Raw genomic sequence first — 15,027 nt, 5'->3', positions numbered from 1 at the left:
TTCCTCTTGGTTAAAAATTAGTTAAAGATGACAGGGCCCAATCAGCGTCAAATTTGAACCTTGCCAGTTTGATATTTGGTGCCCCATGCAGCCAGTTGAGTGGCATCTTGCAAAATTCAGAGGCTGTTGCCCGTGGTTCCATGAAACAGAAAAATATGATTTTCCTTTATGATGTGGCTTGGCCCCCAGGGCTATAGTGTGGAGATCTTGGTCACTAGGACCACACAGGGAAAGGGAACCCAGAAGCTTGGCATGCAGGCCAAAGGGTAAGAATTTCTTACTAGTCAGACTTCTGGCCCCTCTCTTCCTCTCTCTCTCTGTGCAGACTGGCTGAATGAATGGTAAAAATCATTGTTTATCTCCTCTGTAAAGTTTTGATTAATGGAGAAAATGATTCATGAGGCTCATCGTAAGCTGTATTGTGCTTTTTGTGTCTTTCTGTATTGTTGTCATAACGAGGGGTACCTTAGGAGAGAATGCAGGCTTAGGACCCCATAAGCCTGTTGTTCAGGAGGGCTCAGCAAAATTGGTCAGTAATAAACTTTGCTGCAGTTTCTTGAAAAAAAAAAAAAAAAAAACTGGATGAAGTCTCCATCTTGTCTTGTATGTCCTTGGTGCTTGACCTGGTAACTACGTGGCTGGACTTTCTTTGGGTCTCTGCCATTTAAAAATGCCCAGGTTCAATTCCCAGCTTAGGAAGTGAGTACTTTCTGGTTGGTATTTGGGTAATATTTGCCATTTTTTTATTCTCTTCCCCTCCACAAATTGTCTTGAATTTTCCTTTCTCATAGCACCTGTGAGGTTACTTCAGTAAAGTTTAAAAGCCAGAAATATCAGCCATTTGGTCTGGCTAAAGTCAGGTAAAAAGAAATTTAAAAGGACTTTTAAAGTCAGCTTAATTAAAAGTGGATATTCAAGCTCTAACAACCTGGGACTCCTTGGGAAAAACAACAGATACAAGAGATTCTGTTTTGGGAAAAACCTCTGTTTTCCTCATGAAATCCTAGGAATTGAAAGTGGATAGATTCTTTCAAAATCTAAGGCTGTGTTCTGTTTTGCATTGCATTATTTGACATTTTTTACTTTGGGAGTATCAGAAATTACTTCACATTATGAGAGAGCTCTGGTGTGTAATAACTAAGTAGGAAATATACTTTTAGGGATGTCTAGTGACAGTTATGGGGAAATACTCAGCTCTGCACATTTGGACGAGAGAAGCATGCTCTTGGCCACATAGAAGTATGGAGATGTCTCCACCCCCCACTGAGAGATAAGACTCCCATGGGGATGGGCTGACTCCCTTTTTTGGGGGGGGGATCCAGGATCTGGTATAAAAATGGGACTTAATTTTTTGAGATGTTTTGCTTTCTAGCTGTGCCTGCTTTTCATATTAGGCCCTAGAAACTGTATGCTATCCTGGCCCTGTTCTTCCAAGGACTCCACTGTAAAGCCAGTAATCCAATTAAGAAACCAAGAAACTGGTGCTGGGTGTGGTAGATCATGCCTGTAATCCCAGCATTTTGGGAGGCCAAGGTGGATGGATCACCTGAGGTCAGGAGTTCGAGATCAGCCTGACCAACATGGTGAAACCTTATCTCTACTAAATACACAAAAATTAGCTGGGTGTTGTGCATGCACCTGTAATCCCAGCTACTCAGGAGGCTGAGGCAGGAGAATCACTTGAACCCAGGAGGCAGAGGTTGCAGTGAGCTGAGATTGCGCCACTGTACTCCAACCTTGGCGACAGAGTGAGAATCCATCCAAAAAAAAAAAAAAAAAAAAAAAAAAGAAAGAAACTTAGAAACTGGTAAATGAAAAATCTTACAACTACTGCAACTACTGGATCTTCTTCTGTCTGTCTGTCTGGTTATGTATGTGTTGCGTGTGTAATGTTTATATAAAAGCTCTAACTAATTGGCTTTAAGAAAAATAAGCACTTAAATCAAATATTTTGAAAGAAAAATAAAAACAGCAATGCCTTTTAGTTCATGTAACGTTAGTAATCATAGGGAAATAAAAAGTTTTGAAGATTATTGGCAAAAATAAAGACATTTGGTCTAAATTAGGGAGGTTAGATATTAGGTTTGCTAAATGTTTTAAGGTCATAAACTGCTATGACTTTTCAAAATTGTTCAATTTGCTTAGCTTGGAGACATTAGATTCTAGATAAGGCCTAGGGCATGTGGAATTAGCTATGCCCCCTAGCTATGCAAAGAAAGTTATAAAGAAAACATATTTTATATAAGAAAGAATCTTGTGACTGGGCATGGTGGCTCATGCCTGTAATCCCAGCACTTTGGGAGGCCGAGGTGGGCAGATCACGAGGTCAGGAGTTCAAGACCAGCCTGGCCAACATGGTGAAACCCCATCTCCACTAAAAATATAAAAATTAGCCTGGCATTGTGGCACGTGCCTGTAATCCCAGCTACTTGGGAGGCTGAGGCAGGAGAACTGCTTGAACCCAGGAGATGAAGGTTGCAGTGAGCCAAGACCACGCCACTACACTCCAGCCTGGCAACACAGTGAGACTCTGTCTCAAAAAAAAAAAGAAAAGAAAAGAAAAGAAAAGAAAAAGAAAAAATCTTGTGGCCAGGTGCAGTGGCTCACACCTGTAATCCCAGCACTTTGGGAGACTGAGGCAGGTGGATCACCTGCGGTCAGGAGTTCGAGACCAGCCTAGCTAACATGGCGAAACCCCGTTTCTACTAAAAATACAAAAACTTAGCCAAACTTGGTGGCATGCACCTGTCATTCCAGCTACTCAGGAGGCTGAGGCAGGAGAATCACTTGAACCCAGGAGGCAGAGGTTGCAGTGAGCTGAAATCATGCCATTGCACTCCAGCTTGGGCAACAAGAGTGAAACTCCACCTCAAAAAAAAAAAAAAAAAAAAAAAAAAAAAAAGAATATTGTATGGTAAATTCTTGTTCTAAAGTAAAATAACGTGTTGTTTAAAAAGAAGGATATTGGGCCGGGCGCGGTGGCTCAAGCCTGTAATCCCAGCACTTTGGGAGGCCGAGACGGGCGGATCAGGAGGTCAGGAGATTGAGACCATCCTGGCTGACACGGTGAAACCTGGTCTCTACTAAAAAAATACAAAAAAACTAGCCGGGCGAGGTGGCGGGCGCCTGTAGTCCCAGCTACTCAGGAGGCTGAGGCAGGAGAATGGCGTAAATCCGGGAGGCGGGGCTTGCAGTGAGCTGAGATCCGGCCACTGCACTCCAGCCTGGGCGACAGAGCAAGACTCCGCCTCAAAAAAAAAAAAAAAAAAAAAAAAAAAAAGGATATTGGCCGGGTATGGTGGCTCACGCCTGTAATTCCAGCACTTTTGTAGGCTGAGGTGGGCGGATCACGAGGTCAGGAGATTGAGACCATCCTGGCTAACATGGTGAAACCTCATCTCTACTAAAAATACATAAAGAAAATTAGCTGGGCATGGTGGTGGGTACCTGTAGTCCCAGCTACTTGGGAGGCTGAGGTGGGAGAATGGTGTGAACGTGGAAGGTGGAGCTTGCAGTGAGCCAAGATCCACTGCACTCCAGCCTGGGCGACAGAGCAAGACGCCATCTTTAAAAAAAAAAAAAAAAAAAAAAGGATTTTTAGGACAAGTCAGAAAGTCCAAGCATGTTGTAGATGGTCTGTGTAAGTTGTGAGAGGAAATTAGGAAATTTATAAACCAAAAGTAAAACTTGCTAAAAGTTACCATTATAGCATGTAATTGAAACTACTTAAAAAAACAGATTTATGTGTAAGGTGTGTGAGGAGAGTGAAATGTGTTTTTGGTAAAAGATTATGAGAAGGCATGGTAATGTAAATGGTGTTTGTTTGTTTGTTCGTTTGTTTGTTTTGACAGAGTCTTGCTCTGTCATCCAGGCTGGAGTGCAGTAGCATGATCTCAGCTCACTGCAACGTCTGTCTCCTGGGTTCAAGCAATTCTCCTGCCTCGGCCTCCTGAGTAGCTGGGACTATAGGCACATGCCACCACACTCAGCTAATTTGTTGTATTTTTAGTAGAGACAGTGTTTTGCCATGTTGGCCAGGCTGGTCTCAAAGTCCTGAGTTCAGGCATCTGGCTGCCTCAGACTCCCAAAGTACTAGGATTACAGGAGTGAGCCACCACATCCGGTCCTGGAATGTAAATTTTTGTCTAGTTTAGGGGGTTAAAGGATTTTTTAACTAGATAAGATAAAGCTAAAGGTTTGAGTAAGTTGTGGGAGGTTTGTAAAAATTAATCTTGTAAAAAAAATTCTGTGTGTGAAAATGTTGACTAAATTTAAAGGAGTATTATTCAGTTTTTCTGTAAATTGACATAAAAATAAAAGCACAACAGGCTTTTCTTAAAGCATTGATCTCCTCTTTCACAAAAATTGTAAAGGGCTACAAAAGATTTATAAGAATCTCACCTCATAGTCAAACTGGTTAAGCATAAGGTGTTTTAAACCTTTAGCATATTTGATAGGTTTCCCAAAATTAAATTTCAACTTCAAAATTGCCTTTTCTGACCTCCAACTTTGGGATGCAACAGAAGGCCCCTGAAACATCCAAAGGAGAGGTAAACAGGACTATTTGACATTTTAAGTTACATAGGAAGCACTATGAAAATAAAAATAATGTTTAATCTTCTTCAGGTTATATTTTAGTGAATGACATTAATATATGTTCCAAAATTGAAGGGGATTTATAAAATTCTAATATGTCTGAGTATATGCTATCAATCATAATTATGGTTATAATGTTAAGTAATTGTAAACCACAGAAATAACCAAATTTCATTGTCCTTTGTGCCTTTACCTACAACTACTTAAAGTTATTTTCACAGTTCATTGCTTAATGCTGATGTAGTTTCTGAAAACTTCATAAGCATGCAAAATCCTAGAATATGGTGTGTTTTAGGAGATTCATGAAGGGGTGGAAAGGACCCTAAAAAGCACTCTTGAATACAGGTTTCTAGTAATTTTAGAATTATATCATTTGAACTGGGTAAGAATTCCTGGAAGTTTAATGAAAAGACTGACTGGTTTATAAAACTGCTAACCCAAGTAGAACAAAAATTAACTGAATACCTAGAAAACACCTTGCCAAATTTTAATGTTAAATCAGCTGATAATGAAATTGTTTAGATGTACAATTTGAACAAAATTCATGGTCTAAGTCAAATTACCTATGATAACCCATCAGTTAGTGCTTCGCATGTAATTTGGAGAAATAACTGGTATTCTGCATTCCATGACTCATCATGGAAAAGACAAAATAATCCAAATTAAATATATTGGTGTGGCAATTTATAAATTGCTAAAATCATTTCTAACTAATGTTTGGTTTGTCAAACCCAAATTCCTGGGAGAACAATCAAGGTTAATTTGGTTACTGGATGGGCCATTTACACATTTTATAATGGGATTTCATTCAATTATCATTTTTAATGCATGTCTTCTAGTTGTATGAAAGCTCTCCCATGCAAGAGCGCTGATGTTATAACAGTAGATTATTATGGTACAGTGTATTTTCACCAGGTAAAAGAAGCTTTTTATGGTTCACTGAGACAGTCAACCCCTTCACAATGTAGAACCCAAAGATTGGATCTTCTGAGAGCATAAGAGGAAGACTGCCCTTGCCATCCACATTGCAACGAAATTTGGGGGTCCTGAACCTTGGTTTCATAATATCACAACTGAGAAGGATCTCTCCACACTCTTGGAACTGTACACTCATTGGAATCCTTAAGGTAAAGCTAACCAAGGAGGTGTCTCCCCAGAAGAAAATGGCATCTTTGATGTGAACAGCTCTTCCTAAGATCATAGATCAAGACTTCTACTGTCATGAGACTCTTATCTTTGAATATTTTTCCTTGTTTATGCCTCTACTAACAACAGAAATGAAAAAGGGGTCTGTTGCTTGCACTTGCACTTATGGTGTATACTTTCATTTGTGAAGGATTTTGCAGCCAGCTGTATACATGGATAAACTTATACTTTGATAGATAAAAGATGAAGGCCCAATATTGGTGAGAAACTTTAATGGTATATACCTTGCCTCATGGTCAGTCAGAAACAGAACATTGATTCACTCCTCTTATCCCACATCATGGGTTAAAGATAAATTGCCAGGAGGCCTTCAGTCTTCTAGAAGTGCATCAATTGTTAGGCCCTTTTCCCATGGTTTGGAATAAAAGAGGCAATGGTTAGAAATGTATCCCTCATGATAGGCTCTATAGCAGATTCTATTGTAAAGGCTATAGTTACACAACAGACTTTAAATTCTTTTGTGAAAGTTATGTTAAATTATAGAACTGGCTAAACTGAAAAGTAGCTGTGCAGCTGCTGGCACTTGTGGCCTATGGAGAGATACATTAAATGTAGATTATAAAAATTCAGTTTTAGAGGATTCATGAAAAGACCACTTAGTTAAGCGAGTACACTCTTCATGTAGCTCATTCTTTGATCTATTTGATTTTAGGAGGTTTGGTTTATGGGGACCTTGGGGAAGGAGCATACTTCAAACTCTTGGTATTATCCTCCCAATGGTCAAAATAGTAGTTTCCTTGGTGCACTGTGTTCTCTCAAAGATTTTTAAATGTTTGCATGCAGAATGTCAAATGGTCTCTCTTCAACTAGAATGACAAGAGCTGAAAGAAATGTGCAACCATAAGGACAATATAACCTATGAATGACATGCTGAGACTGGAAACTCAAAATGATGGTAACTGAGAGTGGCACTAAGGCTTTAAGTTTTGTTTTTTGTTATTTTTTTAATCTCTTAATTGTCATTTTATAGTTTCCCACCACAGCTGCCCCCCACCCTTCCCTTCAATGATGATGTTTGCAGGCTTCAGGGTACCAAGGAACAAAGCTGGGGCCTGGCAGCCCCACCACACTGCCAGCCAAGGAGAACAAGTCAAAATTACAAATTATCACAATTAGCGCCTGTACTTGGGGGATCTGCAAATTGAGGAGACCCCTGCTCCTCATTGTACAGGGGTCTATTTGGCAGTGACCTTGCTCTGGAGACTATGATATTCCTTCAGCCTGAGGGAATTGATGTTGATGAACCCGGTGGCATCAATTGGCTCATAATCACCCTGCACATTCATGCTCATCAGCTCCTCATTGTAGAGAGACAGTGGGGACTCCCAGCCGAGGATGTACACCTGGCCCTTGAGGATGGACACCTGCACTTTCCCTTCCACTCACTTCTGGGACTTGGCGATGCAGTGGCGGACAGGTTCACACCCAGGGCTGTGCCAGAAACCAGTGTACATCAGCTCAGCAAATTTTAAGCCCAGGCCTTGTTTGATTTTGTGCACTTCCTGGTCCATGGTGAAGGCCTCCATGTCTAAATGAGCGTGGAAAGGAATGGTGCCTGCTGGAGTCTCATAGATACCTTGGGACTTCATTCCAATGAAGCAGTTCTCCACGATGGCAATATGGCCCATGCTGTGCGTGCCCGCAACTTCGTTCAGGTACATGAAGAGCTCCAAGGAGGTCTGGCGGGTGGTGCCATCCTTGATGTTGGTCACCTTCACAGGGACCCCTTTTTTGAACTCAATCTCAAGAATGTCAGGGGTGTTGGGGGCTTTGGCAGGGTCCTGGGTCTTTGTGTAGAGACCGGAGGCGCTTGGTTCTTGGGGTTCTCCAGGATTCCAGCCTCATAGCTGATGTGCATGAGGTTCTCGTCCATCTCGACCCAGCTGTTTCTGTACCTCACTTCCGGTTTCTGTAGGTAATTTCCCCGGACGAGGCATCCCTAGGTTTCTCTGAATCTGCTGTGATTCTGAGGGCTGCCAGATTCACAAACTGTTCATTGCTAAATTAAACTCTTTTAAATTTAAATTGGCTGAAGTTTTTCTTTTAACTATATTATATGTATAATATATACTGTTATATATTATTAATATATAACATACACTATTTTACATTATTGTATTTTATATATGTACTATTATATATTATATAATATATTAATATATAACAATAATTGTATATATTCCATATTATATATAGTTTATTTTTTTATATGTTACAATGTATATAATTTCTTTCATTGAGAAGTATGTATTTCTCTTTTGCCCTTCTACCACAGAACACATTATCTTAATTAGCTTCATAAAGTTTTTTAATTTTTTTATTTTTTGAGACAGAGTTTAGCTCTTGTTGCCCAGGCTGGAGTGCAACGACATGATCTTGGCTCACTGCAACCTCCGCCTCCCAGGTTCAAGCGATTCTTCTGCCTCAACCTCCTGAGTAGCTAGGATTACAGGTGCCCACCACCATGCCCGGCTAATTTTTTGTGTTTTCAGTAAAGCTGGGGTTTCACCATGTTGGCCAGTCTGGTTGTGAACTCCTGGCCTCAGGTGATCCACCTGCCTTGGCCTCCCAAAGTGTTGGGATTATAGGCCTGAGCCACCACGCCCGGCCATGTAGCAAGTTTTAAACTGAAGTGTGAGTCCTCCAACTTTGTTCTTCTTTTTCAAGATTGTTTTAGCTGTTCTGGGTCCCTTGCATTTTCACACACATTTCAGGATCACTTTGTCAATTTTGGCACAAAAGGCAGCCAGAATTTTGATAAAAATTACATTAAATCAGTAGATAAATTTGTTGCCATTCTAATGCTATTTTAAAATATTAATATTAAAATATTGCCATTTATTTTATTCTAATTTTTGTGCCGTTTTAACAATATTAAATCTGTCCATCTATTGACATAGGATATCTTTACATTTATCTTTACATCTTTAATTTTTTATATTGACATTATGCAGTTTTCAGTGTACAAGCATTACCCCTCTCTTTTGTTAAGTTTATTTGTTTTTTGTTTTTTTCAGGCAGGGTCTGGCTCTGTTGCTCAGGCTGGAGTGCAGTGGTGTCATCAGAGCTCACTCCTATGGGCTCAAGTGATCCTCTCTCCTCAGCCTCCTGAGTAGCTAGGACTACAGGCATGTGCCACTGTGCCTGATTAATTTTTAAATTTTTTGAAGAGAAAGGGTCTCACTGTGTTGCTCAGACCAGTCTCAACCTCTTGGCCTCGTGTGATCCTCCCACTTCAGCTTCCTAACGGATTGGGATTACAGGCAAGAGCCACTGCTCCCAGCCAAATTTATTCTTAAGTATTTTATTCTTTTTGATGCTATTATAAATGGAAGTGTTTACTTAGTCACGTTTTTGGATTGTTCATTGATAGGGTCTAGAAATACAACTGATTTTTATATATTGACCTTGTGTCAATACACACTCTTACTAAACTTGTTTATGAGTTTGAATTGTTGTGTGTGTGTGGGGGGGGGGGTGGTATTTCTTAGTATTTTGTATATACAAGATCTTATCATCTCTGAATAAAAATATTTTTATTTTACTTTTCAATACAGATATGTTTATTTCCTTTTCTTGCCTATTTGCCTTAGCTGGATCTCAAAATATGATGTTATTATTATTATTATTTTTTGAGATGGAGACTCACTCTGTTGCCCAGGCTGGAGTGCAGTGGTGGTACAATGTTGGCTTACTGCAACCCCTGCCTCCTGGGTTCAAGCAATTCTCCTGCCTCAGTCTCTCGAGTAGCTGGGATTACAGGCATGTGCCACCATGCCCGGCTAATTTTTGTGTTTTTATTTTTATTTATTTATATTTTTTGAGATGGAGTTTTGCTCTTGTCACACAGGCTGGAGTGCAATGGTGCAATCTCGGCTCACTGCAGTGTCTGCTTCCCAGGTTCAAGCAATTCTGCTGCCTCAACCTCCCCAGTAGCTGGGATTACAGGTACCTGCCACCACACCCAGTTAATTTTTGTATTTTTAGCAGAGACAGGGTTTGGCCATGTTGGCCAGGCTGATCTCAAACTCCTGATATCAGGTGATTCACACACCTCAGCCTCCCAAAGTGCTGGGATTACAGGTGTGAGCCACCACACCTGGCCCGATGTTAAATATTAACAGCAACAGTGAGAGCAGACATTCTTGTCTTGTTCCTCACCCTTTGGTTATTCAGTAGTGTGTTGTTTAATTTTCACATATTTGCGGGAGTCCCAAATTTCCTTCTGTTATTGATTTCTAATTTCATTCCATTGTGATTGGAGAATATGCTTTGCACAATTTCAGTCCTTTTAAACATATTGAGGCTGGTTTTAGGCCTAATACATATTCTATCCTGACGTATGTCTCATGTGCTATTGACACAACATGTTCAGTGAAGTGTTCCATAGATGTCTGTTGAGTCTACTTGGTTTATAGTGCTGTTCTCCTGTTTGCTTATTGATCTTTGGCTTTGTTGTTCTATTATTGAAAATGGGGTATTGAAGTCTCCAACTGTTATTGTTGAATTGTCTATATCTTGATTCAATTATGTCAATTTTTGCTTTATGTATTTCGAGGCTCAATTGTTAAATGTATATATGTTTACAATTGTTATGTATTTCTGATTGACCCTTATCACTCTAAAATGTCCTTCTTTGCCGGGCGCGGTGGCTCAAGCCTGTAATCCCAGCACTTTGGGAGGCTGAGACGGGCGGATCACGAGGTCAGGAGATCGAGACCATCCTGGCTAACATGGGGAAACCCCGCCTCTACTAAAAAAAAATAAAAAAATACAAAAAATACAAAAAACTAGCCAGGCATGGTGGCGGGCGCCTGTAGTCCCAGCTACTCGGGAGGCTGAGGCAGGAGAATGGCGTAAACCCGGGAGGCGGAGCTTGCAGTGAGCTGAGATCCGGCCACTGCACTCCAGCCCGGGCGACAGAGCAAGACTCCATCTCAAAAAAAAAAAAAAAAAAAAAAGAAGAATAAAATGTCCTTCTTTGTCTTCAGTAACAATTTTCGTCTTGAAATCTATTTTGTCTGATATTAGCATAGCCACTCCAACTATCTTTTAGTTACTATTGCATGGTATATGTCTTTCCCTCCTTTTACCTTTAAACTCTATGTGTTTTTTAATCTAAAGTATGTCTCATTTAAAAGAAATAACAGCAAAAAAAAGGAGAACTAAAGTAGATCTTTTGTAGACCATGTATAGTTGGATCACATCTTCCTTTATCCCTTCCAGCAATATCTTCCTCTTTGGTGAATTTTTTTTTTTTTTTTTTTTTTTTTTTTAGATAGAGGGTTGTTCTTGTTGCCCAGGCTGGAGTGCAATGGTGCAATTTCAGCTCACTGCAACCTCCCAGGTTCAAGTGATTCTCCTGCCTCAGATTCCCAAGTAGCTGGGATTACAGGCATGTTCCACCACACCTGGCTAGTTTTGTATTTTTAGTAGAGACATGGTTTCACCATGTTGGCCAGGCTGGTTTCGAATCCCTGACTTCAGGTGATCCACCCACCTCAGCCTCCCAAAGTTCTGGGATTACAGGTGTGAACCACCGTGCCCGGCCTTCATTGAAATATTTAGTCAGTTTACATTCAGTGTAATTACCAACGAGGTAGAATATGTCTGCCATTTTGCCTAAAGGGAACTTTAGTATTTCTTGTAGGGCAGATATTTGGTGATGAAATCTCTCAGTTTTTGTTTAACTGAAAATGTCTTAATTTCTCCTTTATTTTTGCAGGATAGTTTTGCTGAATATAGAACTCTTGATTGATAGTCTTTCTTTCAGCACTGAATATGTTATCCCAGGACTTTCTGGCTTCCAGGGTTTCTTTTTTCTTTTTACTTTTTTTTGAGATGGAGTTTCGCTCTTATTGCCCTGGCTAGAGTGCAATGGCGCAATCTTGGCTCACTGCAACCTCTGCCTCCCGGGTTCAAGCGATTCTCCTGCCTCAACCTCCCAAGTAGCTGCGATTACAGGCATGCGCCACCACGCCTGACTAATTTTGCATTTTTAGTAGAGTCAGGGTTTCTCCATGTTGGTCAGGCTGGTCTTGAACTCCCGACCTCAGGTGATCCACCCACCTCTGCCTCCAAAAGTGCTGGGATTACAGGTATGAGCCTCCATACCTGGGCTTGGCTTCCAGGGTTTCTGATGAGAAATCAGTTGTTAATTTTACTTAAGAGCACTTGTAGTAATGAGTTGCTTTTCTCTTGCTGCTTTCAAGACTCTCTTTGTCTTTTGATAATTTTGGTTTGTTTGTTTGTTTGTTTGTTTAAATAGAGATAAGGGTTTGCTCTGTTGCTCAGGCCCGAGTGCAGTGTCTCTATCATAGCTCACTGTAGTCTGGAATTGATCCTCATGCTTAAGCCTCCCAAGTAGCTAGGACTACTGGCACATGCCACCATACTCAGCTAATTTATTTATATTTATATTTTTTGTAGAGTTGGAGGTCTTGCTATGTTGGCCAGGTTGGTTCCAAACTACTGGCCTCAAGTGATCCTTTTGCCTTGGTCTCCCAACATGCTGAGATTATAGGTGTGAGACAACATGCTTAGTCTCTTTTAACAGTTTTTGTATGACACGTCAAGGTGTGGATCCCTTTTAGTTTATCCTACTGGGAGTTTGTTTTCTTGGATGTGCTGACTTTTGTTTGTTGTTGTTTTGTTTCTTTCTAATTTGAAAGGTTTTTGGCCATTATTTGTTTGAATATTCTCTCTGACCATTTTTTCTGTCTTTTCCTTCTGAGATTCCATTATGTGGATGTTGACACACTTTATGGTTTTCCATACATCTCTGAGGCCCTTGTGTTTTTTTCCTTCAGTTCCTCAGAATGAGTAATCTCCTCAATTATTCTGTCTTCAAGTTCTCAGGTTCTTTGTTTGGCTTATTTTTGTTTGTTTGTTTTAGAGCAATAGAGTCTTGCCAAAGGGCCCAGGCTGGACTAAAACTCCTTGGCTCAAGTGATCCTCCTGCTAAAGCCTACCAGGTAGTTGGGACTAGAGGTGTGCGCCACTGTGCCTGACTGAGTTCTTGGATTCTTTCATATTCTGCTGAAATCTGCTGTTAAGTCTATCCAGTGATTTTTCATTTGAGTTATTTTACTTTTCTTTTTTTTTTTTTTTTTTTTGAGACGGAGTCTCCCTCTGTCGCCCGGGCTGGAGTGCAGTGGCCGGATCTCAGCTACTGCAAGCTCCGCCTCCCGGGTTTATGCCATTCTCCTGCCTCAGCCTCCCGAGTAGCTGGGACTACAGGCACCCGCCACCTCGCCCAGCTAGTTTTTTGTATTTTGTTTTTTAGTAGAGACGGGGTTTCACCATGTTAGCCAGGATGGTCTCGATCTCCTGACCTCGTGATCCACCCGCCTCGGCCTCCCAAAGTGCTGGGATTACAGGCTTGAGCCACTGCGCCCGGCCTAGTTATTTTACTTTTCAACTTCAGAACTTCTATTTGTTCCTTTTTTAATTAATTAATTTTTAAAAAGTTGACAAAAATTATATATAGTGTATAAAATGTTTTGAAATATGTACACACTGTGGAATGACTAAACTGAGCTCATTCACATATGCATTACCTCACATACTGATTTTTTTTGTGGTAAGAACATTGAAAGTATATTCTCAGCAATTTTCAAGAATACAGTGCATTGTTATTAACCACAGTCACCATGTTGTATAATAGATCTCTGGAGCAGGGTTTGTTATTGTTGCTAGTTGTAGCTATTGTTTTGTTTAGTGACTTTCCTGGACTAATTCTGTAAAATCTGTATTCTTTGTAATGTAAAGTCTCTGTTCAATTAGCTTAATGGCCAGTTAATGATTGAACACAGATTTCCTCAACTATCTTGAATGAATAAGTCTTCCAAATTTTGTTGATTCACTTGGTATTGGGGTATAGTTTCAATTCTCTCTCAGGCAGTTTACATCTCTCTTTAGCCTTCATTTCTTGCTTAGGAAAAGCCTTAATATCAGCCAAAGGTAAGAAGACATTGGGGTCTTCTCAGGTCTTTTCTGGGTGTGCACACATCATGTGCATGGCCTTATAGATTCCTAGGATTGCATCAGAGCTTTCCAAATCTCCCAGTGAACATCTTATTCTTCAGTTTTTTTCCTTTAAGTTTTTCATCAGCATCTTGTTATCCCCAACTGTTAGCAACACCTCTGGCAGTTTTGATGTTAAACAACTGCCGATGATTGTTTTCAACAAATGTCACATGGATAGGACTATTCACAGAGACTGAGCTGTGACCAATATTCAGACCAATAAAGACAAGCTCTGAGAATGGAACTTTTCATCGAGCTGCCAGACAAGTCAAATAATGACAGTCCTCTGGGATTGAGGCTTTCCTGGAGCTCCAAGTCCATTCTTCCCCCTCCAGTAGTTGCTAGTCTGCTGCTTTTCATAGCTATTGTAATAGCATGGCTATTGGTTTTTAATACTACTTTGAAGAGGAGTTAGAATTAGGAAAAGCTTAAAAACCAAATCTCATTGTTCTTACCAAGATTCAGCCATTTTTCTTGACTAAACACTGCTCACATTGCTGCAAACTTGTGTTTAATTTCTAGAGTCTAAAAAATTAAAAAAATTAATTCTGATGGGTTATGGAGATCATATTGCTTTTATAGTGTAGCAAATTTTTGGAAATCCTTATTCTACCATTCTGAAAGTTGGAAAGATCTCCAGCTTTCATTTGTTTTTTGTTACTATGTTGTATTATTTTATATTCTTTTACTGTTATTCTATGTGTGCCTTTATTTTATTTTATTTTTTTGAGTTTTCACACATAGCTTTGATTGTGTCTTTATTTTACAATGAGTTTCCTTCTTCCCTGTTGATGTTATTAAAATAAATGAATAAATAAATAGAGTTTCTTGAAAGTAGATAGTATGTAATTGGATCATCCTTTTTTAATCCAATTTGATAATCTTTGCTTTTGATTGGATGTTTAGAGGATTCAATTTGACTTACTTTTTATTTTATTTTATTTTATTTGTTTTTCAAGATGGAGTTTTGCTCTTGTTGCCTAGGCTGGAGTGCAATAGTGTGATCTCGACTCACTGCAACCTCCGCCTCCTGGCTTCAAGCGATTCTCCTGCCTTAGTCCCGAATAGCTGGGATTACAGGCATGCACCACCATGCCTCACTCATTTTGTATCTTTAGTAGAGATGGGGTTTCTCCATGTTGGTCAGGCTGGCCTTGAACTCCCAACCTCAGGTGATCCACCTGCCTCAGCCTCCCA

General features: G+C 40.1%; 1 pseudogene; it reads right to left on the bottom strand.

Annotated features, from left to right (window-relative positions):
* Positions 1-6,929: 6,929 nt before the first annotated feature.
* LOC104667400 lies at positions 6,930-7,675 on the bottom strand (annotated as a pseudogene).
* Between the last annotated feature and the right edge of the window lie 7,352 nt (positions 7,676-15,027).

This window comes from Rhinopithecus roxellana, unplaced genomic scaffold (assembly GCF_007565055.1).
Source record: "Rhinopithecus roxellana isolate Shanxi Qingling unplaced genomic scaffold, ASM756505v1 contig2860, whole genome shotgun sequence".
NCBI classification, from domain to species: domain Eukaryota; kingdom Metazoa; phylum Chordata; class Mammalia; order Primates; family Cercopithecidae; genus Rhinopithecus; species Rhinopithecus roxellana.
Note: the sequence above shows the minus strand (reverse complement) of the source record. Positions and strands in the feature narration are given on the sequence as shown.